Source organism: Hypanus sabinus, chromosome 1, assembly GCF_030144855.1.
Source record: "Hypanus sabinus isolate sHypSab1 chromosome 1, sHypSab1.hap1, whole genome shotgun sequence".
Taxonomy (NCBI): Eukaryota; Metazoa; Chordata; class Chondrichthyes; order Myliobatiformes; family Dasyatidae; genus Hypanus; species Hypanus sabinus.
The window spans coordinates 146,937,520-146,961,329 of NC_082706.1; the positions used below are offsets into that span (position 1 = coordinate 146,937,520).

Below are 23,810 nucleotides of genomic sequence, written 5' to 3' on the forward strand. Positions count from 1 at the left end.
TTGCTTTGTGGATCCAGAACTGGCTTGCCACAGAAGGCAAAGATGGTCGTAGACGGGTCATATTCTGCATGGAGGTGAGTCACCAGTGGAATGCTTCAGGGATGTGTTCTGGGACCCTTTCTCTTTGTGATTTTTATAAATGACCTGGATGAAGAAGTGGAGGGATGGGTTAGTAAGTTTGCTGATGACAAAGGTGGATAGTGTGGAGGCCTGTCAGAGGTTACAGTGGGACATTGATAGGATACAAAACTGAGCTGAGAAGTGGCAGATGGAGTTCAACCCAGTGTAAAGTGGTTCATTTTGGTAGGTCAAATATGATGGCAGAATATAGTATTAATGGTAAGACTCTTGACAGTATGGAGGATCAGAGGGATCTTGGGACCAAAGTCCATTGAACACTCAAAGCAGCTGCGCAGGTTGACTCTGTGATTAAGAAGGTGTATGGTGTATTGGCCTTCAGCAATTGTGGAATTTAATTTAGGAGCCAAGAGGTAATGTTGCAGCTATATAGGACCCTGGTCAGACCCCACTTGGAGTACTGTGCTCAGTTCTGGTTGCCTCACTACAGGAAGGATGTGGAAGCTATAGAAAGGGTGCAGAGGAGATTTACAAGGATGTTGCCTGGATTGGGGAGCATGCTTTATGAGAATAGGTTGAGTGAACTAGGTCTTTTCTCCTTGGAGTGATGGAGGATGAGAGGTGACCTGATAGAGGTGTATAAGATTATGAGAGGCATTGATCGTGTGGATAGTCAGAGGCTTTTCCCCAGGGCTGAAATGGTTGCCACAAGAGGACACAGGTTTAAGGTGCTTGGGAGTAGGTACAGAGGAGATGTCAGGGGTAAGTTTTTAACTCAGAGAGTGGTGAGTACATGGAATGGGCTGCCAGCAACAGTGGTGGAGGCGGATACGATAGGGTCTTTTAAGAGAATTTTGGATAGGTACATGTAGCTTAGAAAAATAGAGGGCTATAGGTAAGCCTAGTAATTTCTAAGGTAGGGACATGTTCAACACAACTTTGTGGGCCAAAGGGCCTGTATTGTGCTCTAGGTTTTCTATTTTTCTAACTAGTACCCTGTTAGTCTTATGAACTTCCCCTACCATCACAACCACCCCTCTTCCACTACTGCTAACTTACCTACAACCCTTTACAATTACATCTTGTCTGCCATCATTCTTTGAGCACTCCCATTCCTCTGCTACATCAGCCACAGGAGAAATATTATTAATAGCTGTCTTTAATTTATGTTTTGCATATTAATTAGGGTTAAAAAGTCATTCACAATGGCTGATTATGGACATAAGGGAGATGATGGTATCCAGTCACTGGCTTCTGGCTCCCCTTCATGATTCAGGGAGATAGTAAGCTGTGTATTCTGTGCCATATAGTGTCAGGTAGAGCCAGCAGGTGTCTGAAGTTTAAAAATCCTACCTGGCTGAAGACCTCAGAAATGTCCCTGTCGCTTCTCTGGATCTGGGTAGTGCACACATAGTTAGTTCATTTCCTTATCTTCTGCAGATCAGTCTGTAAGACAGAGGTAAAGACTAAGGCACAAAACAGAGGGAGGGAGACGAGGGAATGGACAATGATGAATGATAAGATGTTAGGTGATGATGTGCCTTATGCTTCTTTCTTTCACAAGATGGATCTTATTCATTTCTCACTCACTTTCACCTCTAAATAGCCTGGATATGAACAAATGTACCCGATAATTTATGGCTTCTAAAAAAAACAGTTTATTAAAGAGTGGGTGAGTGTTTCTCATCTTCATTGAAGATAAGGGGACAACTTCCATTGTTTGAACTAATGAATTCAAGATTTAATCAGGAGCTATAATATGAAGGAAAATGGTAAGGGTTCTGGTAGAGTCCAATGCCCCATTGTGGTGTAAGATCAGGGAAAGATCTTCAGTTTGGAAGAATATATATATAAGACAAAATCTTGGAATCATAAAATGAAAACAGCTCATGAAATGTTGGGTAAAAGGCTGATAAATAAAGGCCAGATTTTTGGCCATCAGATTTTCAATTGGGCAGCTCTGGGAACATCCAGTAACTTCACTAGAGAGAATTAAGTTACTGTTAAAAGCTATCATCGCAGATTGATACCTCTAGAATAAACTTCAACACTAAGAAAGCATTTTAGCTACTTCAGGACAAATTTTTACTACAAGTATGTCAGTAATAAGTTATTAAGTGTAATTTTGCCATCTGGTATCTGAGAGCCATCAGGGAAGAGCCTCAGCTCTCTTTGGACTCATAGGAAAGAGCGAAGGTCAGCTCCATTTGGCCAGAATGCCTTTGGACACCCTGATCCTGATTCCCATGTGTGTTCTCGGTCAATACTGGAAAAGTTAACATGGCTTATAATCTATTTCATTGTTATCTGTTGTTAAATAATACTATGTTTTGTGAAATACAACTAAGTGCTCTTAATCAAATTAGCATTGTTGAATAATTATCCCTGATGATGTTCTGACCCTCACAAGATCAAATATTGAAGTTTAGATATAAAGATATAAGTGAGTTTCACTGCTGGTTAAGGCTATTTTAATTCTGTTAGAAATCACCCAGATAGAAATTGTTGACTTTTCAGAATCATCAATTTTAACCCAGAGTCTGACATACTTGGAGGTTCCTTAATGTGTTTGATCAGAGTCAATGTCTAAAATGGTCTGATCTGGTTTACACATTTTTTTTTTGGTCGCTGATCTTCGGTGACATTAACCAGGAGGTGAACATGAGTTCAAGATGTGCCTCTGCAAAGAGCACTAACAGGTCTGTCAATGAATTGTGGTTTAGAATCTTCAAAAATACTTTGGTTGTCTTCCTTTTTAAAGCTAAGTCCTTTGTATTCTTGAAGAGATCTCTGATGATGAGGATCTTTTCTTTGCTTCCCATTTCTGACGTAATAATGTTTTTTCATTCATTATGATTGGAAATATTCGGTCACAGGACCAACTAACCAGTCAAGGGCAACTTTACTGTATGGCAGGCCCAGTATTAGAAGGACCTATCGTGAAGGGAGTTTATAAAGTTTGGTGTTCTTTGGAAAATTCATAATCAACACGTGGGTTCTGTGCATAATTGTCCAACATTCGTGAATATTATGTTTATGATGTGTGAACATTAAAATAATGCTCACCAAAGGCTTTGTACAAAACTGGCTGTTTCTCCTTACAGCACAGTACCGAAAGACATTCCTAAAGGAAAATTTGTATACAAATATTTTGCGGATACGCAATACAAGTGTCGTTTTAAAAGGACGAGTAGATATACCAGTGTCCAAGGTGACCAAGCAATAAAAAACAGAAGTACGTAACTTACCTGCCTTGGTAACCTGGTTGCACCTTTTTTAGAATTTCCCTGCAGTACTGGGGATGAATTGGTTGGTACAATGCTTTTGATACCCATCTTTACATTTTACAAGTGACATTTAATGCTTGATGCCTTGTGCACCCAGGTGTTTGTTGTGCCTTACTTAATTTCCACTAGGAGGTTTCAGAAACATTTTGGATTCTTCTTGCCTGGTTTAATTGCACACTCTCTCATTTCGTTGACCAGGTTATAGTGTGGTATGTGTAGACCCTACTTTTCCCTGTCACGCTGTGCTGCTCTCTGTCTTTACAGCTCACAGTATGCTGCTCTCGTCTCTGTTCAGGAGACTAATTAAAATAATTTAATCTTGGCGCTGGTCTCCTACTCCCCGATTGCTTTACTGCACAGTGTTGATAGAGCATGGGACATTCAGTGTGCATTATAATCAAATTTTCTGCTCTCTGGGGAGTCGTGGTGATTTATGGGATGACTTCTAGGGAAGGGGAAATCTGACTTTAATGTGTACTGACTGCTGCCATGCACTGGTGCCTCTATGTACAGCTAAATCAGAGAGTAGTGGAAGAAAAGACTGAAAGTGAAAATTGCTCATATTTAAAATCATAATTAGAACCCCTCTTTTTAATGCAATGGCCCGTAAGTTGGAGTTATGTCAAAAAACATTTTACACATACTGGCGCATAAGGCTCTGACAGCAATGAACCACCCATACTAGCCACATGCCTATCTGGCATATCAAAATTGCCATCTGTGCAAACCATTGTGTCCACTTGCAGGTAATTGCTAGCCTGATTTTCAACAGTGAGTCTTGGTACCGGAGCAGGACCTCACACATGTAAATGCCATCACATGAGGTGAGAGCCAGAAGCACCCTGTCTTAGCCAGATAACAATCCTGTCAAAAACTGCGAATGTTTCTGAACATACGAAGATTAATGAGCTCTGAGAGGTGGAGTGATCCGGGTGTCTTGGTGCATGATTAGCAAAAGGCATGTATGCTGGTACTGCAAGAAATTGAGAAAGTAATTACTGCTTTAATATCTGGACTGGACAAGTTCTTTGCTGGAAAGGGAGACTGGAATTTAGAAGAATGAGTGGAATTGAAAAATGAAATACTGAGCAGTTTTGACTGGGTGGATGTGGAGAGAGGTTTCATATGGTTGAGGTATATAGAACATAAAATAGGAACAGTCCCCTCAGCCCAAGTTGTCTGCATCAACCAGCAAATGAGCTGTGCCCTTCTCTTCCCTACCTGTTCATTTGTCTGTCTAAAGACATGTTAAATGTTGCCATCAGATTTTCTTCTACCACCTCTCCAGTACAGACACTTACCATTGTGTAAAAAGAACAACTTGCTTCACATAGTTTTTCTATTTTTCCCCTCTCAGCCTAATTCCATGTCTCTAGTATTTGATATTTCCACCCTTGGAAAAAAAAAGCTCTATCTACCTTACCTAGGCCTCTCTTTATTTTATATGCTTCAGTCAGGTATCCTCTCATCTCTACTGCTCCAGTGAAAATAATCAGTTTGTCCAAGCTCTCCCCATATCTAATACTCTATAATCCAGATATCTTCCAAATATCTACAAAGATTGTATATCCAAGAGACTCTTTCTATGTAACGTAATAAAATGCTGGAGGAACTCATCGGATTAGGCAGCATCTATGGAAGGAAATGCACAGTTGAACTTTTGGACCTAGAACCTTCATCAGGACTGGAACAAGACAAAGGTCAGAATAAAAAGGTAGAGGGAGGGGCAGAAGCACAGAAATGTTATGTGTGAGGTGAGGGCCTCCGTCAGTCAGAGTTGCTACGGATATTGCATCCTCGGTGTCTAGATGTGCAAGCCTGGGCAGTACAGTGTAGAGAGCCAGCTGTTGCCCATGTAGCTAGCTCTTCATCTCTGCTTATCTGATGAACCCAAATGAATGGCAGAGACCAACAGTTTAGTACCAGCAGCATTGCAGGAGTTGCCAGTCAGCATTGAAATCAGTGTAGGACTGCCTTGGAGACATCAACTTTGAATTTTTCTCTTGGGATTTACTCCTGAAACCTTTCCCATGAGTGGGTAGAGCCGCAAGGCAGCAGAGGTTTAAGATCAGAGTTTTCCTTCTCTCATATGAGCTGCCAACCATGGCTGACAAGCCCCATCTGCCTGAAGCGACTGGTTTTAAGGTGCCAGTAACCTGGCTTTGCCCCTTCTCCTGTCAGTAGATATGGTTCTGCTGGGCTTAGTAGATAAGCCACACATGAAGGCCAGGAGCTGGACTTGATTGTCAGAGGCTGTTTGAGGTACACGCCACTGGGTGTATTTAATAGGTAGTGGGAGCTTGCTCCATTACCACCCCAGCTGTAATAACTTTAATTTTATGGGTGCTTCTCAAGATTTTAAGCAGCTGCAGAATCTTTTGATGCTTTTTCTATGGATCCTTTATTACATGCAATGAAACCCAGGCAATATTCTGGTGAAATATTAATGCATCTTAGAGGTTGTAATTTAAAAATAAGGAGTTGTCCAATTAAGTTATTTTTCTCTCAGATAGTCACGGTTGTGCAATAACAACCTCACACTCAATGTCAGCAGGACCAAGGAATTGATTGTGGATTTCAGAAAGGGGAAGTTGGGGTTAGTGGTGGAAAGGATGAGCAACTTCAAGTTCCTCAGAAGATCTATCCTGGACCCAACATATTGTTGTGATCACAAAGAGAGCAGACCAGCAGTTCTATTTTGTTGGGAATCTGAGGCGATTTAGTATGTCGTCAAAAATTCTTGCAAATTTCTACAGATGTATGGTGGAGGGCATTCTGAATGCTTGTATCACAATGCACAGGATTGCAAGACAAAAGGTTGTAGACTCAGCCAACTCCATTATGGGCACAAACATCTCCACTATCAAGGACATTTTCAAGAAGTGGTGCCTCAAGAAGGTGATATCCATCCAAGGGCATGCCCTCTTCTTGTTACTACCATAAGGGAGGAGGCACAGAAACCTAAGGACCATACTCAACAATTCAAGAACACTTCTCTTCCACCATCAAATTTCTGAATTATCCAAGAACATGTGAACACTGCCTTGTTATTCCTTTTTTTGAACTATTTGCATGTTTTGTAATTTGTAGTAATTTTATTGCTCCCACAAAACAACAAATTTCACATTAAATAAAACAGTGATAAATCCAAATCTGATTCTAATTCTCATGTCTTTTGGACTCTGTTCCTCAAAGGACAATAGAAGCACTCCTTTAAATTTTTTTAACGGAGTTAAAAACTTGCTATGCAAGAGGGTGAAAGTTTATTCTAAATAGATGGCAATGCAATCAATGCAATGTTGCAATCAAATGGGCCATTACCTTATTGAATGTTGGAACAGGCCTAAGGGTCTTTGTGATCTATTATTATTCCTAATTTGTATGTTTTTATAATACACCAGCACATCATCTTTCACTGCAAGGATCCACAGAAAGAGCTCTTGGCACATTAAATTCTGGTCCCAATAGATTTGATAACAAATCTTTCCCACTGCATGGTAATAAGGTCTGCAGGCTTGGACCTCACATTGACATTGTGACGGGTGCTTTCCATCTTTCTCAGTTCATGGAGTCCACCCTCAAAGCCTTATTAAAATCAGGGATGTGCTGTTAACATTACGAATGAAATTACAGATAAGAGACAATATTTAACCTGTCCAAAAATAGGCACTTTGCAAGAGTATGCTAAAAATATGAAATAGAGCTCTTTACAAGTTTCCGAAGGCGGCAGGCATTGTAAACCGGAGCATTCACTCTAAACCTTTACACTCATTCATTCTGACTGGTTCATTACAGGGAAAATTGAGATCATTGACAGCCCCAGCAAATAAGCCATCAGTCATGTCTCAGATACATTTGTTTGCTATGGACTGAAAGATCCAGTAAGCATCTTTTATGGAAGTGTGGGAGAATCCAGAAGCATAAAGTTCAAGAGTTGATTTGTACAGCACATTGGTAAAACCTGACTGCCAGGTCAACTTGACAGTAACGTATTCCAAAAAAATTAACCAATGCCTTTCACCCAACTGTTTCAAAACCAGACACTTGCGGCCCTGTTGTTCAGTTATAGAAGCTGAAAGTAGAAAGCTCTCTCCAAAGTCCCACTATGTTGTGTACAATCTCCCTTACTCCAGCTAAGATCTGTGAACAATAGCTTGTTGTTGATGCAGGTGTCACCAATGGGGCCTCTCCTTTTATTCCTGTCCCAGGTCTAAACCAGCACAAGGTAGTCCCAGGTTGATATGCTGAATATACTCTAACGATTAAACACTTTGGAAGTAATTATAAACGATACACACCCAATTTCTGAGGTTGAGTTGGGTCCAAATTTTTTAGAAAAACTTAACCCTTAGATACTGTTCAGGTTAAATTTGACCTGTTTTGAAATTTAATAGGAGTAAAAACAACTTAAATGCCATTTTTTTAGCCAAAATTTGATGACTTTTCCTGAAGTGACCCAAAATGTGCAAAAATGAAAATATTTAAACATTTTATACTTTAGTACAGGTGCTACAAATCTTTGTACATTGAGGTTGTTCCGAGTCAAATTTGAGCCGTATCTATTGAAATGGATTTTATATCTCTGAAACATTAATTAAGGATTAATCACCCATTTATTAATGACAGATAGGCTATTTATACATTCTAAATAGATCCGTGGTTCAAAATTTGGTATAGACACTTGTTATGAGGGGATTCTTGGGCCGGACCAAAATTGACCCCGACCATACTGTGAAGGTATAGAATATGAACAGGTTGCCTGGGTTAAACTTGAAAGTGGTTCATCTTGCTGCCAGCTTCCTCTAGTTTTAATGGAGTTGGGATGCAAAGGTCATGGGTGATTACTCGCTTAAGACGTCTTGATTATTATTTTAAACATTTTTAAGACTTGATAGTTTTTATTCCTTTTAGTTTTAATGCTGGCTAGATGGTGATGAAGACTGATATTTGGAAGTTGTACTTTCTACCATTATTGGCTGGTCAGGAGGTGCAGGGCGCAGGAATATTTTTTTCTCAGTTCTCCAAGTTAACTTGCTTCCCTCCTACACTTAGAACAACTATTCCTCTTCCCAAACAATTGGAGTTTCACAAATGAACCTTTCAATGATATGCTGCACAATCACCAAACCATACTCAACAGTGAACATTTAACAATCTAATCTCCTTGAACTGTCTCGCCTCGACTTGCTCCCTGACAGTTGGAACTATGGTGAATCAATCCCCTATTGTCCTCACAAACTATTTCCTGAGAAATGGAAATTTACCTGTCATCAGCTGCTGTGTTCTCCCTGCAGAGGCTGGTTTTATCTGGGAATTTAAAAAAAAGTACAATTTTAAAAAAACTGGATTCCCAACCAGACTTCCTTCACACATTCTCATCTCTATACTTATCCCCCACCCTGTTAGGATATTCTGTTTTAAAAACTTGCTTCATAGAAAGTGCCTGCAAGTTAACCTAAAAATGCTTTCTAAATGCCAATTACAAAAGGAAGATATTTGCCTGTGACTATGTGTAGGTATAGATGTCTGCTCAAAAGTTCAATAAAAATAATCTACAAAAAGAAAATGGGCACATCATGGTGTATGGTCAGTGTAATGCTATTACAGGGCCTATGACTGCCTGCTGGTTCAATTCTACCACTGTTTGTAAGAAATTTGTATATTTGCCCGAAGATGGCATGGGTTTTCTTTGAGTCCTCCTGTTTGCTCCCACATTCCAAAGGCACACAGGTTAGTAGGTTAATTGGTCACATGGGTGTAATTGGGCTGGAAGGGTCTGTTACCATACTTTACCATAATTTAAATAAAATTAAAAAATAAACCAAATTACATGGATCAGTATTTGATTTAAATAGTCATTTTCAATACTATCTCAGATGAGCTAGTAGCTAGTTATTTTGTGTTATTTTTTCTTGTCCTAATAAATATTGTGACCAATCCATCTGAATTTAGGTATATTTACTAAGAAAATATACATTGCATGCAGACAAGACTGCTCTACGTCACCGAGACCTCATACTGATTGGGAAACTGCTTTATTGAGCATCTTCAGTCTGTCTGCTGCCAAAGGCAGGATCTTCCCGTGTCCACCCATTTCAATTGGATTTCCCATTCCCATTTTGGTAGGTCTGCCCATGACCTCTTCTACTGGTGTGAAGAATTCAAACTTAGATTGGAGGAGAAACACCTCATATTCCATCTAGTATAAACATCAATTTCCCAAACTTATTGCAATTTCCCTGCTTCCTTCCTTCTCACTGTTTATCCCTTCCCCATTCTGGTTACCCTCTCAACCCTTATGTTCTCCTCAAGTGTATATCACCTCCCTCAGGTCCCCTCCTCTTTCCCTTTCTTCTGTGGTTAACTCTCCTCTCCTATCAATTCCTCCTTCTTCAGCTCTTTATTCCTTCCATCTATTTCCATCCAAGCTTCATTCTTCATTCATTCCTCAACTCCATCCACTCACCTTCCCACTCACCCACTCCCCGACCATCTTATTCTTGTTTCTGTCCCCATCCTTTCCAGTTTTGATGAAGGGTCTCAGTCCAAAACATCAACTGTTTATTTCCCCTCCATAGGAACTGCCTGACTTGCTGAGTTCCTCCAGGGTTTTATGTGTGTTGCTCAAAATTTCCAGCATTTGCATAATCTTTTGTGTTCAAGACTACTCTCTAATGTTTAAGCAGTTAATTGGAATACCCCTAATTATTATAATATCATGGTCACTAATTCAGGAATACATACTTATTTCATATTCCAAAAATTTTCCTATGCTTTTAAAATAGAAGTTTCAGTGAGGGACGGTACATAAAAGATGCACCAATGTTCAACTGTCTGTAATTCAATTGACTGCACATGAGAAAAAAAGCTGCTTAAGCCTATTCTACCATTCTTAATGATCATGGCCGGTCTTTTAACTTTGTGTCACTTTACTGTGTGAGTTCCAAATCTATTGAGATCAAGGGATACCTCTAAGAAAGGGAATAAAGTTAGGACAAAACATTAAAAGGATACAATACCTCCATTCCCACTTAAAGGCATCTCTATCAATTTCCTTTGAGTCTATGATTTTCCAGGGGATGTATTCATTGGTCAACTAAACCAGAACAGGCGGAAGTAATGTTTTGCAAGTTATCTTTTAAAGGCATATTCTTCATGACAAGCATACTATACATTGCTGCTGTCTGATTGTCATGGGGGCATGTATTTAAGGGCTGATACCGTTATTATTGGTGTACAGCAAGTTGTTAAAGGTTATCCTAAACTGGGTGTGGTCCATTCAAGGTCTTATTTTGGTGCATGTTTTTGTAACTATTGGAGTTTCAAAGATTTTTTGGCCAACTTTGTTATTTTTGGAGGACCTCAGCCAATTGGTATGCAGTTCTTGTAGCCTATCTGGCTATCTGGTCAACAGTGGTAGAATGAGCAAACTTACTATCGCATTATGATCAGAGAATGTGCTTAACTTGTGAGAGAAAAGAAACATGTGCAGACCTTCTACAATTAATGAAACAGATTTGAAAAATCTCTCAGTGAGGATGCAGTGACTCAAAAAACTGAAATATATATAAAAATGAGACCTATAGGTCTATAAATAGGATTTAACCCTATTCATTATTAAATGAAAGAGCACAGGTACTCAAGACAGTGCATCCCCCCTCACCTTTTTTAAATTGCTTAAATCACAGACTCATTCTTGTTAACCTTATCTGAAAATTATTAAATGTCACTGGTTTTCATGAGTATTTGCCTGAAAGATGCCCTTTAATGCTGATATAAGTTGGTATGATACTTCAAAAATTTGCTGATCCCAGCTGGGACAGCACTGAAAAGTTTGAGTATTGGTTTCAGAATTCCAGAACCTGATCCAGGTTTCCTGTAGTCTATGCTGCCCTTGCTCCTACCATAGGATGGAAAATGAAAGGCAATCTCCAAAACCTTCAGCTCATACCCATCCTAAAGATCTGAATATCCAATAGCTACCTGATATTTCTCTGTTTCATATCCATTTCTATTCCATTCTATCTGAAAATGGGATGAATAACGAGCTTCATGGGTAGGACTGGTGCAGGCTTGTGCTGTCCTTTGGCAGTTTATAAAATGACTTGTGTCCGGATCCCAATAGCCTGTTGGAAGTTAATGATTTTATTTTGTAGCATTCTGCATTCAAGCTTGCTCAAGAAATACAGATACCAGGACTTATAATCTTTAGCCATAGATCCTGCTGAACATTATCCCAGTATTTAGGCTGTTCAATTCGTCCTTTCTTCCTCCAGTGCATAATCCATCCTCCAAATACCAATTCAGAATCTTCAACTATCCTGCTCGTCACACTCCCAATATTCTTGCTCAACCAATGATTAAATCCCAGCCATTGAGCCCCAGCAATTTTGACAACAAATATTTCCCTGTACCATGTCCCATATCATTTCTCCCCAAGCCTCTGGACTTACCACTATGTACCAGATAAATACTTGATTTTCCTCATGGGCTCCACAATAAAAGAGTGTGGAAAGGAAAGGTCTACACAGTAGTACCTCAGAATCAGGTTTAATATCACTGGCATATGTTGTGAAATTTATTGTTTTGTGTCTATAGTAAATATGCAATACATAATAAACTATAAATTACAGTAAGAAATATGTATGTATATATATGTATTTAAATTAAATAAGTGGTGCAAAAAGAGAGCAAAAAAATGAGGTAGTGTACATAGGTTTATTTTCCATTCAGAAATTTGATGGATGGGGCAGCAAGCTTTTTGTAAAACGCTGAGTGTGTGTCTTCAGACTCCTGTACCTCTTCATTGATGGTAGCAATGAGAAGGGGACATGACTTGGGTAAAGGGGGTCCTTAATGATGGATACAGCCTTTTTGAGAGATTGCCTTTTGTAGATGTCCTCAGTACTGAGCAGGCTGGTGCCTATGATAGAGGTGCCTGAATTTACAATTTTCTGCAGGTTTTTCTGACCCTGTGCAGTGGCCCCTCCATAGCAGAGAGTGATACAACCAGTTAGAATGGTACAACCATGGTATTTCTGTAGAAATTAACTGGATGCCTTGGGCCCTATGTACTACTGGATTTTGTAGAATCCTTGAACAAAACATATACTGGCTTACCACCCCCCCCCCCCCAACTGATATGCAATTACTGGCATTGAATTTCCATTTCAATACCTTTTTTTTACAGATACCAAGACCATAGCTAAATCCACCTATCCTGGCTGAGATTATTTGCTTCTAAAAGCCAAAGCGAGGGCAGATAATAGAGAAAAAAATTGTGGGAAGCTAGAGGATTAGGAAGCTTTTAGAAACCAGTGGAAGGCAAGCAAAAAAGTCAAAGAAGAAAATGATGGAATAGGAAGGTAAACTAGCCCATAATATTAAAAGGGATACCAAAGGTTTCTTCAGATATATAGAGTGTAAAACACAGGCAAGAGGGAATATTGGACCACTGGAAAACAATGCTGGAGAGGTAGTAATAGGGGAGAAACAAAATAGCAGATGAACTGAATTAAGTATTTCACATCAGTCTTCACTGTGGAAGATACTAGCAGTATGCCAGAAGTTCGAGAGTGTCAGGGAGCAGACGTTGCTATTACTAGTAAGGTGGTGCTTGGGAAACTGAAAGGTCTGAAGGTAGATAGGTCACAGCCACCAGATGGTTGACGCCCCAGGGTGTTGAAAGTGGTGGCTGAAGAGATTGTGGAGGCACTAAAAATTATTTTTCAGGAATTAATACAACCTGGCATGGTTCCAGAGGAATGGAAAATTGCAAATGTCACTCCACAATTTAGGAAGAGAGAGAGGCAGAAGAAAGGAAATTATAGGCCAGTTAGTCTGACCTCAGTGGTTGGGAAGATGTTAGAGTTAATTGTTAAGGATGTGGTTTCAGCGGACTTGGAGGCACATGATAAAACAGGCTGAAGTCACCATGGTTTCCTCAAGGGAAAATCTTGCCTAACAAATCTGTTGGAATCCTTTGAAGAAATAGCAAGCAGGACAGACAATGGAAAATCAGTGCATGTTGTGTACATGGATTCTCAGAAGGCCTTTGACAAGAGGCCACACATGGGGCTGCTTAACAAGTTAAAAATCCATGGTATTATAGGAAAGATACTAGCATGGATAGAGCACTGGTTGATTTGTAGGAGACAAAGAGTGGGGGGAAAAAGGTGACTTTTCAGGTTGGCTACCAGTGACAGTATTGTTCCACAAGGGTCTGTGTTAGGACTGCTTCTTATGTTATATGTCAAAAGTTTGTATGATGGAATTGATGGCTTTGTTGCCAAGTTTGTTGACACCTTGAAGATAGGTGGAAGGGCAGGTAGTTGTGAGAAAATAGAGAGGCTTCAGAAGGGACAGATTAGGAGAATGGGCAAAGCAGTGGCAGATGGAATGTAGTGTCAGAAAGTGTATGGTAATGCACATAGATAGAAGAAATAAAAGTGTGGACTATTTTCTAAATGGAGAGAAAATTTAAAAATCAGAGGTGCACAGGCACTTGGGAGTCTTCATGCAAGATTCCCTAAAAGTTAACTTGCAGGTTGAATTGATGGTGAGGAAGGCAAATGCAATGTTAACATTAAGTTCTAAAGGACTAGAATATAAAAAACAAGGAGTATTATGAGTTTTTTGAGCCCCTTATATAAGAAAGGATGTGCTGACATTTGAAGGGGTTGAAAGTAAGTTCACATTAATGATTCGGGATTGATAGCTTTATAAAATGAGGAGAGTTTGAAGGCTCTGGGCCTTTACTCACTAGATTGTAGCAGAATGGGGCTCTCATTGAAATATATCAAACATTGAAAGGCCTCAATAGAGTGGATGGGGAGAGGATGATCTAAGATCAGATGACACAGCCTCAGAATAGACGAACATCCATTTAGAAAAGAGAAGAGGAATTTCCTTAGTCAGAAAGTGGTGAATCTGTGGAATTTGTTGCTACAGTGGCTCTGGAGGTCAAGTCATTGATTATATTTGGTAGAGAATGATAGATTCTTGATTAGTCAGGACTTGAAGGGTTACTAGAGAAGGCAGGAGATTGGGGCTGAGAGGGAAACGGATCAGCCATGATAAAATGGTGGAGCAGACTCAATGGGCCAAATGTCCTAATTCTGCTCCTATGCTTTATGATCTAAACAGGCCAGGGATTTGAAGATACTGGACAGTCTACTATAACATAATATCATAATGTTGGATTGTTTGAAAGGATCTCATAGCCTTGTTTCGTTTCACATGTTCAAATCTCATTGTAAACTATCACATTTAATAAAAAACGTGATAATAGAACTTAGTAAAATTTGATGAATGGACTGAATGATTTAAATATTTTTCCAGTAAACTGCAAGTTTTGCAAGCAGCTGTCTTTGATTTGATCAGACCATATCCAGTTACAAAGAGTAAGTTATGTATAAGATGTAGTGATGATTGACTAGATGTGTGAAGTTAATCATAATCATGAAAAAACATGTGTTTTGGGTCAATACAGGATGATCTTATCAATTTCTCAGCAAATATACTTAGTAGAAATGGTAGCAAATATCTGAAATTATATTACATCTTCCTAGGAAGCGATGAAATATTTAAAATTTATTTAAAGTGATGCTAGTTATTGAGATATCAGAAATTGTATCATCAATCACTGCTTTTATCTAATACCTACCATAACTCTGAACATATGTCAGCGGCTGACTAATGCTGAGGGAAACAGGTCATTTATTTTATAATGTAGAAGATAATTTCCTATTGCACTATCTTCGAGTACCTAAGGCATGACAGTCAACAGCTGCCATGTCTGTGCTTCATTGTATTTCAATTTTAGGCAAAAAATTTAATTATGTTTAATGTTCCATGTTATGGAGAGTGGTTTTTTTCTCCAGTTAATAACAGACTGTTGTTGTAAGCCCAGGCAATTTTCTTCATTAGTGTGAAATGAATGCAGTTGTTATGTTATATAGTTCCTGAATAAGTAATGTATCTGTTTTATAAAGGGGACATTTTATAAGGTTAAAATACTTAATTTTGCTTCAAGGGTGTGGAGTAATCATCCTTTATTGCTACTGGTGGTTATTTCCTTGTTGCCTGGAGAATTCTTTGTAATTTCATTTGTACAAAATAGTTTTACATAGTAGATGCTAACAGCATTAAGCCATCATTAACTTTGCAATGTTCAGTAACTTTTTGCACAAACACAGGCATTCATAAAGCTGGTTGCTTCATTCACTGAGAAAAATACAAAAAATAGTTTTAAATAATCCCTTTGTATTTAGCAAATTCTGTTTTTGCCTATTATTTATTTGTTTTCTATAATTTTTATTTTCAAACACAGCTTTTAGCTTGGTTTTTTGTTGTTGTTGATAATTAGCTCCTCTGGTAATAATTTTGAAGTAAAAAAAACTATTATTTTTCCCAAGTTGCACAGTCTTGACTGGGAAAATTGTATATTGCTGTTCCTTCATTATTGATAGTATAAAATGCTTGACCCGAGTATGAAACATTCAATACCTTCACCAGAAGGACCATATCAGTTCAAAAAGGCAGCTCAGCAGCATCTTCTCAAGGGCAATTAGTGATGGACAATAAATGCTGGCCTTGCCAGTGACATTCACATCCTAATAACTGAATTAATAATTTTTCTTATTAGATATTGCATATTGTAGATCTGAACCAAGTGAATGCAGTGTACATTAAAAGGTGCCAGTCTTGATCGCAATTCACTGTTTTGTATTTAAAATTTCATTTAATCCTTTGCTGAATCCGAGAACAATACAGCTCAGGTACAGGCCTTTTGGCCCAACAAGTCCATGCCAAGCATGTCCACCTAGCTAGGTTTGATTTCCTGTATTTGGCCTATATTCCTCCATGTACCTATTTAAGTGCTTCTTAAATTATACCTGCCTCACCATCTTCCTCTGCCAGCTAATTCCATATATTCATTACTCACTACAAGAAAAAGTTGTCCTTGATGTCCTTTCAAAATCTTTTCCCTCTCAGCCTTAATCATTTTGGACATCCCTGCCATGGGGAAAGGAGTGTTACCATCTATGGCTCTCATAATTTTATAGTTAAATAAGGTCATCTATCATTCTCTTATATTCTAAATAAAGACCCAGCCTGGCCAACCTCTCCTTATAACTCAGGCCATCTGGTCCTGGCAATATTCTTGTAAATCTTCTCTGCACCCATTCCAGAATAAGCACGTTTCCTACATTTCCCAAGTGACCAAGATTGTACACAATATGGCAATAACTTATTCAATTGCTACATCATATCCCAACTCCTATGCTCAGTGTCCTGACTGAAGGCCAGCACGTTAAATGTCTTTTTCACTCCCCAGTCTACCTGTGACACCACTTTCAATTAACTATGCATGCGTATTCCTCAGTGACTCTGTGCCATTACACTGTCTAGGTCTCTACTATTCATATATTCCTGTCACTCTGATCCATTACACTGTCTAAGTCTCGAATATTCATATATTTCTCAGTCACTGTTCCATTACACTGTCTAAGTCTTGAATATTCATATATTCCTCAGTCACTCTGATCCATTACACTGTCTAGGTCTCAAATATTCAAATATTCCTCAGTCACTCTGTTCCATTACACTGTCTAGGTCTCTAATATTCATATATTCCTCAGTGACTCTGTTCCATTACACTGTCTAGGTCTCGAATATTCATATATTCATCAGTGACTCTGTTCCATTACACTGTCTAGGTCTCGAATATTCATATATTCCTCAGTCACTCTGTTCCATTACACTGTCTAGGTCTTGAATATTCATATATTCCTCAGTCACTCTGTTCCATTACACTGTCTAGGTCTCGAATATTCATATATTCCTCAGTCACCCTGTTCCATTACACTGTCTAGGTCTCTAACATTCATATATTCATCAGTGACTCTGATCCATTACATTGTCTAGGTCTCTAACCTTCATAGTACAAGTTCTATGTTGGTTTGACTTTTCACATCTAGCCAGAATAAGTCCCATCAGCCACTGTCCTCTGACTTGTATGGGCAAGTCAATTCTGAATCCAAATGGCCAAATACACCCATGATCCCATGAAGCAATCTTCTGGATTAAGATCGCATGTTACCAAAATCCATATAGACAACATCCACAGCTTTATCTTCATTACCTTTTCAAAAAACTTAGTCAATTTAGTAGGACGTTATTTGCCTGAAACAAAACCATTCTGACTATACCTAATTAGGTCATATTTGTTATGTTACCTCTGGATTTCTTCTGATGAATAGTTAAGCAAATTATCTTCCATTGTATGGATTTCTGCTATCTTTGGAATAGTTGCTTGTGTAATCTTTCAGAACATTCAGTAATAAATTACTTACTGAAGTTATTTTACTGGTACAATATAATTTTTCTGCCAACAATCTTTAGTCTGAAGAGTTTCTAGACTCCTCTTCTGTCTCTGATGCTGTTTTTTCACTTAACTGCTTCTCTTATTCATGGCATGATAAAATCATTGAAATAATATGACACAAGAGCTCTCCCATCCTGTCACATTAGTGCCAATAACAACTCTGCAACGGGAGATAAACCAGCCACCTTCCTCTCTGTCCCAATCCAGTTAACTTTGCTTTGTTCTTTTTAATAACTTTCCATTTCCCTTTTAAATTTTGCTTTGGCTCATTGTGGTCACAAGAACTAGATGGTTTCTATTCTGGTTTTAAAGGAAATGGGCGAGAGCACAGTTAATGCCGTTTGTATAATCTTCCCAAGTCTTGGCTCAGTCTCAAGACAGGAAAATTCATGTCACGTTACTCTTGAGAAAGATGAGAGGGGAAATAGGGAATCATAGATCAGCTTGCGTTATGTATATATTGGGATATTAGAAGAGTCTATAATTAAGAATGACTTCTGAATACATTGCAGAACTGCACAAACTTTCCCAGTACTGTGATGGACTTTCTGATGCATTAAGGGACAGGCTTGTATGTGGCACGCATAGTCAAAGCACTCAAAAGAGGCTACAAACAAGAGAAAATCTGCAGATGCCGGAAATCCAAGCAACATACACAAAAATGCTGGAGGAACTCAGTAGTCCAGAGTAGTCTTTTTTACCATGGATGCTGCCTACCCTGCTGAATTCTATCAGCATTTTGTGTGTATTGCAAAAGAGGCCACTATCTGAAAGAGACCCAAGCTCAGAATGGGTGTTAACCGTTGCAATCTCATTATAGACTGCAGCAAAGGATGCAACTGAACTACAGAAAAGGTGGTTAGAATGTGAAATGCAAAAACTCAAAGATGTAATTGATGTAGCAAATCCCCCCATGATGCAAATGACTGTAGGTTCAAAGAAAAAGTCTATGGTGAGTGTCACAGAGCAGGTCATATAGAGAGAATTCAAGGCAGTCAAAGAGCATAACCGGGGAAAACACTCCAACACAAAACAAAGCAAATGCATAAAAGGTGAGCTTTCATGCCCAGAACTGCAAAGTATAACTGAAGCAGCTCACAATATAATATGGATCAATTTAGATGTGTCTGGTGTAAAACTGAAAATGGAGCTGGATACAGGTCAGCCTTGTCCATAATTCCAGAGGCTGACAACAACAACACACACAAAATGCTGGTGGAACACAGCAGGTCAGGCAGCATCTATAAGGAGAAGCACGTTTCGGGCCGAGACCCTTACAGTGCTTCTCCTTATAGATGCTGCCTGACCTGCTGTGTTCCACCAGCATTTTGTGTGTGTTGCTTGAATTTCCAGCATCTGCAGATTTCCTCGTGTTTGCTGACAACAACAAATTGTTTTCTAAAATACCATTAGAGAAGACGTTAGTAATGCTAAATATCTATACGGGGGAAAGAAAAAGAGTCTTCCAAAGTCAAATACAACAGTTGGAGGTTTATATTTTGAGAAGTGGAGGACCAGCCCTTTTCGGATGTGAACAGTTGAGAAAAATCCAACTAGACTGGCACTCAAAGCTTTCAGTGTGACATCAACAGGCCATGGCAGTCCAAATGTTAATACTCACCAGAGACTGGCATAGTTGCTTAATGCTAATCAGGTGTTTGAGAAGGGGATTGGTAAATTCAAACCAGCAACACCTTCATTCCATAAAGTGTCCAGTGCCTTCTGCACCACGTCCTAAAGTGGCTGCTGAATGGCAGAGCCTGGAGGTGTATGGAATTCTCTTCAAGGTTGAGTGGAGTGATTGGGCCACTCCCATTGTCTTGGTGATCATGAAAGGGAAAGCCAGAGCTATTTGCACATGTGGAGATTTCAAGGTGAGCATCAACCTGATGCTGCGTACTGTGCAGTATCCCCCGCCACGGATAGAAGACAATTTTGCATCTTTGGCAGGTGGGGAGCGGTTTTCAAAGATTGACTTGTCACAACCCAATCTCCAAATGGAGATTGAGGAGTCAAGCAGAAAGTTCCTCACAATCAACACTCACAATGGACTATTCCAGGATAATCGTCTTAACTTTGCAATCGCATCAGCTCCAGTAATTTGGCAAAGAGCAGTGACCAAGTGCTCCAGGATATCCCAGGAACACAATGTACCTTGATGACATCATTGTGACTGGCAAAAATGATGAAAAGCACCTCCAGAACCTTGGTAAAGTGCTTACCAGGCTGGGTGAGTATGGTCTGCTTGCAAAGAGAGAGAAATATGAGGTTTTCAAAAATAAAATCTCATATGGTGGACATGTCATTGACAAGAATGGCTTACATAAGTCACAAGAGAAGACTGAAGCAGCGCTACAGTCACCCAAATCAGAAAATGTGTCACAACTCAGGTCATACTTGTGCCTTATAAACTATCATTATCAGTTTCTCCCAAACATTACTATGGTGCTGCACCCATTGAATGCACTGTTACAGACAGGAGCAAAGTGGGAAGGGTCAGAAAGATGTGAAAAGGCATTCAAGGAAACAATGAGACTAATAACATCAGATTGGTGTGATTAGACTGGTGTGCGATGTGTCCCCTTATGGCATTGGTACCGTTTTGTCACACTTTATGAAAATGGATCTGAATGCTTGATTGTGCTTGCTTCAAGATCACTGATGAGACAGAATGCAACTATGCACAGATTGACTGTGAGGCCCTTAGCCAAGTATGGGGAATAAAGAAGTTCCACCGCTGCCTCTACAGGCAAATGTTTACACTAGTGACAGATCACAAGCCCCCTGTGCCCATTTTCAAGAGAATCCCAGTGATGACTGCTACTCAGTTATAATGTTGTGCACTATTCCGAGGAGCCCACTCTGATGACATAGAATATCAAACAACACAGCAATGCTGATAGCTTGTTACATCTTCCACTAATGGCAACTGAAGAAAAGTCTTCATACTGTGACCCAGCAGTATGGTTCCACACTGCATTGGTGAACCAGTTGCCGGTAACAAGTTCTGAAATACAAAGGGAAACAAGAAATGACCCGACATTGTCAAAAATCTATGATGTCACCATGCAACAATGGCAAGCTCATGGTAACTCTATGTTTCCAGGGTTCTCAGTGACAGGAGACCAAATGTGGATATATCAAAGAATGCTGATGTGTGGATCTCTTGTTGTGGTTCCCTCTAAACTGTGCACCAGAGTATCAGAGAGTCTGCTTGAATGGGACCTGGGTACAGTCAAGATGAAGAGTCTCACATGGAGCTACATGTGAAAAACAGAAATCCTACAGCACAATGTAGGCCCTTTGGCCCACAAAGCTGTGCCAAGCATGTCCTTACCTTAGGCTTACCCACAGCCCTCTGTTTTACTAAGCTCCATGTATCCATCCAGGAGTCTCTTAAAAGACCCTATTGTTTCTGCTTCCACCTCTGCTGCCAGCAGCCTATCCCACACACTCACCACTCTCTGTGTAAAAGAGAGTGGCTCAGAATAGATAAATAGATGGAAAACTTAGCCAAAAGCTGTTTAGGATGCAAAAATGCGCCCCAACAGGCAGCATTACAAATGTGGGAGTGACCATCATCACCATACCATTGGGTACATATTGACTTTGCTGGGCCATTCATGGACTCCATGTTTCTGATCACTGTGGATGCTCATTTGAAATGGCTGGAGGTTATACCAATGAATTCAACCACATCAGCAAAGACTGACTCCACTCTGAGGACTATCTTCACCTGGAATGGCTTACCAGAACAGATTGTGAGTGACAGTGGGCCACAATGCATGTCAGAAAAATTCCGACTGTTCATGAAGAAAAATGGCATCAGACATTTCAAGTCAGTTCCTCACCACCCGGCAACGAATGGATTAGCTGAAAGGTTTATCCAAACATTCAAGAAGTTCATTAAAGCGATAGACAAAGAAGACATTTCTCTGCAGCACAAGGTAGACAACTTCTCTTTTGTATATTGGAACTCTCCTCATGCGAGGACAAATCAAAGACCTGCAATGCTGTTCATGAACAGGAATCTGAGATCTCACATAGACCTCCTGAAACCAGACCTACAGGGGGAAGTGCAGAATAAACAGTTCAGCCAGTTGCTAAGTGAAGCAGCAAGGAAGTTTGATATTAAACAGGAAGTCCTAGCACATGATTACAGAGAAGACAAGTGGACTCATGGTTGGATAGCTCCAAAAACTGGATCACCGATGTACACAGTGGATGTTGGAGATCAGACATGGAGATCAGATACTGGATACTCAACCAAAGAACACACCCGAGTCGACTGCATCCAACAAGATGGACACATTACAGTCACTGGACTTTCCTCTCAGGATGGCACTGACAGCAATGTGACGCCGGAAACTGAGAATGTTGTCTTAGACAAGATACCTATCAAATCAAATGCCACTCTGGGGCGCTACTGCACAGGACTGAAAGAAGCTGCAGAGGGTTGTAGATTTTGTTGGCTCCATCTTGGGTACTAGCCTACAAAGCACCCAGGACATCTTCAGGGAGCTGTGTCTCAGAAAGGCAGCGTCCATTATTAAGGACCACCAGCACCCAGGGCATGCCCTTTTCTCAGTTACCGTCAGGTAGGAGATACAGAAGCCTGAAGGCATACCTTCAGCGATTCAGGAACAGCTTCTTCCCCTCTGCCCTCCAATTCCTAAATGGATATTGAACCCTTGGAAACTACACCACTTTTTAAATATATATTATTCCTGTTTCTCATGATTTTTAATCTATTCAATATACGTATACTGTAACTGATTTACTTATTTTTTCTTCTGCTATATTATGTATTGCATTGAACTGCTGCTGCTAAGTTAACAAATTTTATGACACATGGCGATGATAAATAACCTGATTTTGATTCTACAGGTCCAGAGGTGCAATGAGAACATTATCGTTGACAAGGCACCTACCAAACCTGATGCCGCTTCACAGGTCCAGAGGCATTATCCTGACAACAGCCAAGGAAGGCCAGTTTTGAAGTCCCTAACCAAGGAGTGAAGATGGCAGCAGCACCATTTGAGGCTGGAGACCAACCTTTGTGAAGACCAGAGAACACTGGACATCCGGAGCCCAGTAAGATGCCTGTAATCAATACCAAATGTGACTGACAGTTTAGCAACGAGGTTGAATCTGTATTTCTGTTTGCCTCAAAAGTATAGAGCATCTGGGTAAAACACATTTCAGAGGGTATTGGTTCAGCACTCAGAAAGCATAAGCAGTAATGGCTCCAAGGCTGTGGAGTTTATTTGTGTTCTGTTTCTTATACCCTTGGTTATTATTTATCCGTGTCCTTGTTTTCCCCACAGAATTTAACATGTTCTATAGGGAGTAATTAAGCTGGCCACTCATGAGAGCTCAGTCCCATCAGGGTGCACCTCACACACAATTAGTCCCTAGATTTCACAGGTTTCCACCTGGTGACATTTACGTCACATGAGCATGGAGAATAATGAAAAATCTAAGTGAGGGGAGATGGGATACTTTTGGCACAGTTCAGCTGAATGCAACTGCTATACTCTGTTGTCGTTGATAACAGGTACTTTTCGAGTTACCATCGAGAAGGTGCAAGATACTAGATGGTACTTTAAATGCACAATCAATGCTGAGAGAGAGAGAGGCATGGAACATAGAACACAGAAAAGTGCAGCAAAGGAACAAGCCCTTTGGACCAGTATGTCTTTGCTGACTATAAGGTCAATTAAATCTGCACATCTGTCTGCGTACTGTCTATATCCCTCTGTATTTCCTGGCTGTCCATGTACCTGTTTAAATGCTGTTTCAACAATTGCTTTTGTACCTGCTTCCAAAACCTGCCGTGTCAGTTCTGCTGCCTACCACCCTGTGTTTAAGAAAAACTTGATACATAAATCTTCTTTAAAACTTTCCTCTTCTCACCTTAAAGTTATGCTCTTTATTATTTAACATTATCAGCCTGGAGTAAAACAACTCTGACCATCCATCCTGGCCGTGTCTCTGATAAATTTGTATACTTTGACCAGGTTACTCCTTAGCCTCTAACACTCAATGAGAGAACT

General features: G+C 39.8%; 1 protein-coding gene across 7 annotated transcripts in view; it reads left to right on the forward strand.

Annotated features, from left to right (window-relative positions):
• The window catches only part of LOC132398780 (RNA-binding protein 12B-like), a 225,819-nt gene that overhangs the window by 130,421 nt on the left and 71,588 nt on the right, over positions 1–23,810 (forward strand). For all 7 annotated transcript variants that reach the window (XR_009513820.1, XR_009513806.1, XR_009513808.1 and 4 more), the window contains one exon: positions 22,642–22,848. The gene's annotated coding sequence lies outside the window, so the exon portion shown is untranslated. The remainder of the gene's footprint in view (positions 1–22,641; positions 22,849–23,810) is intronic.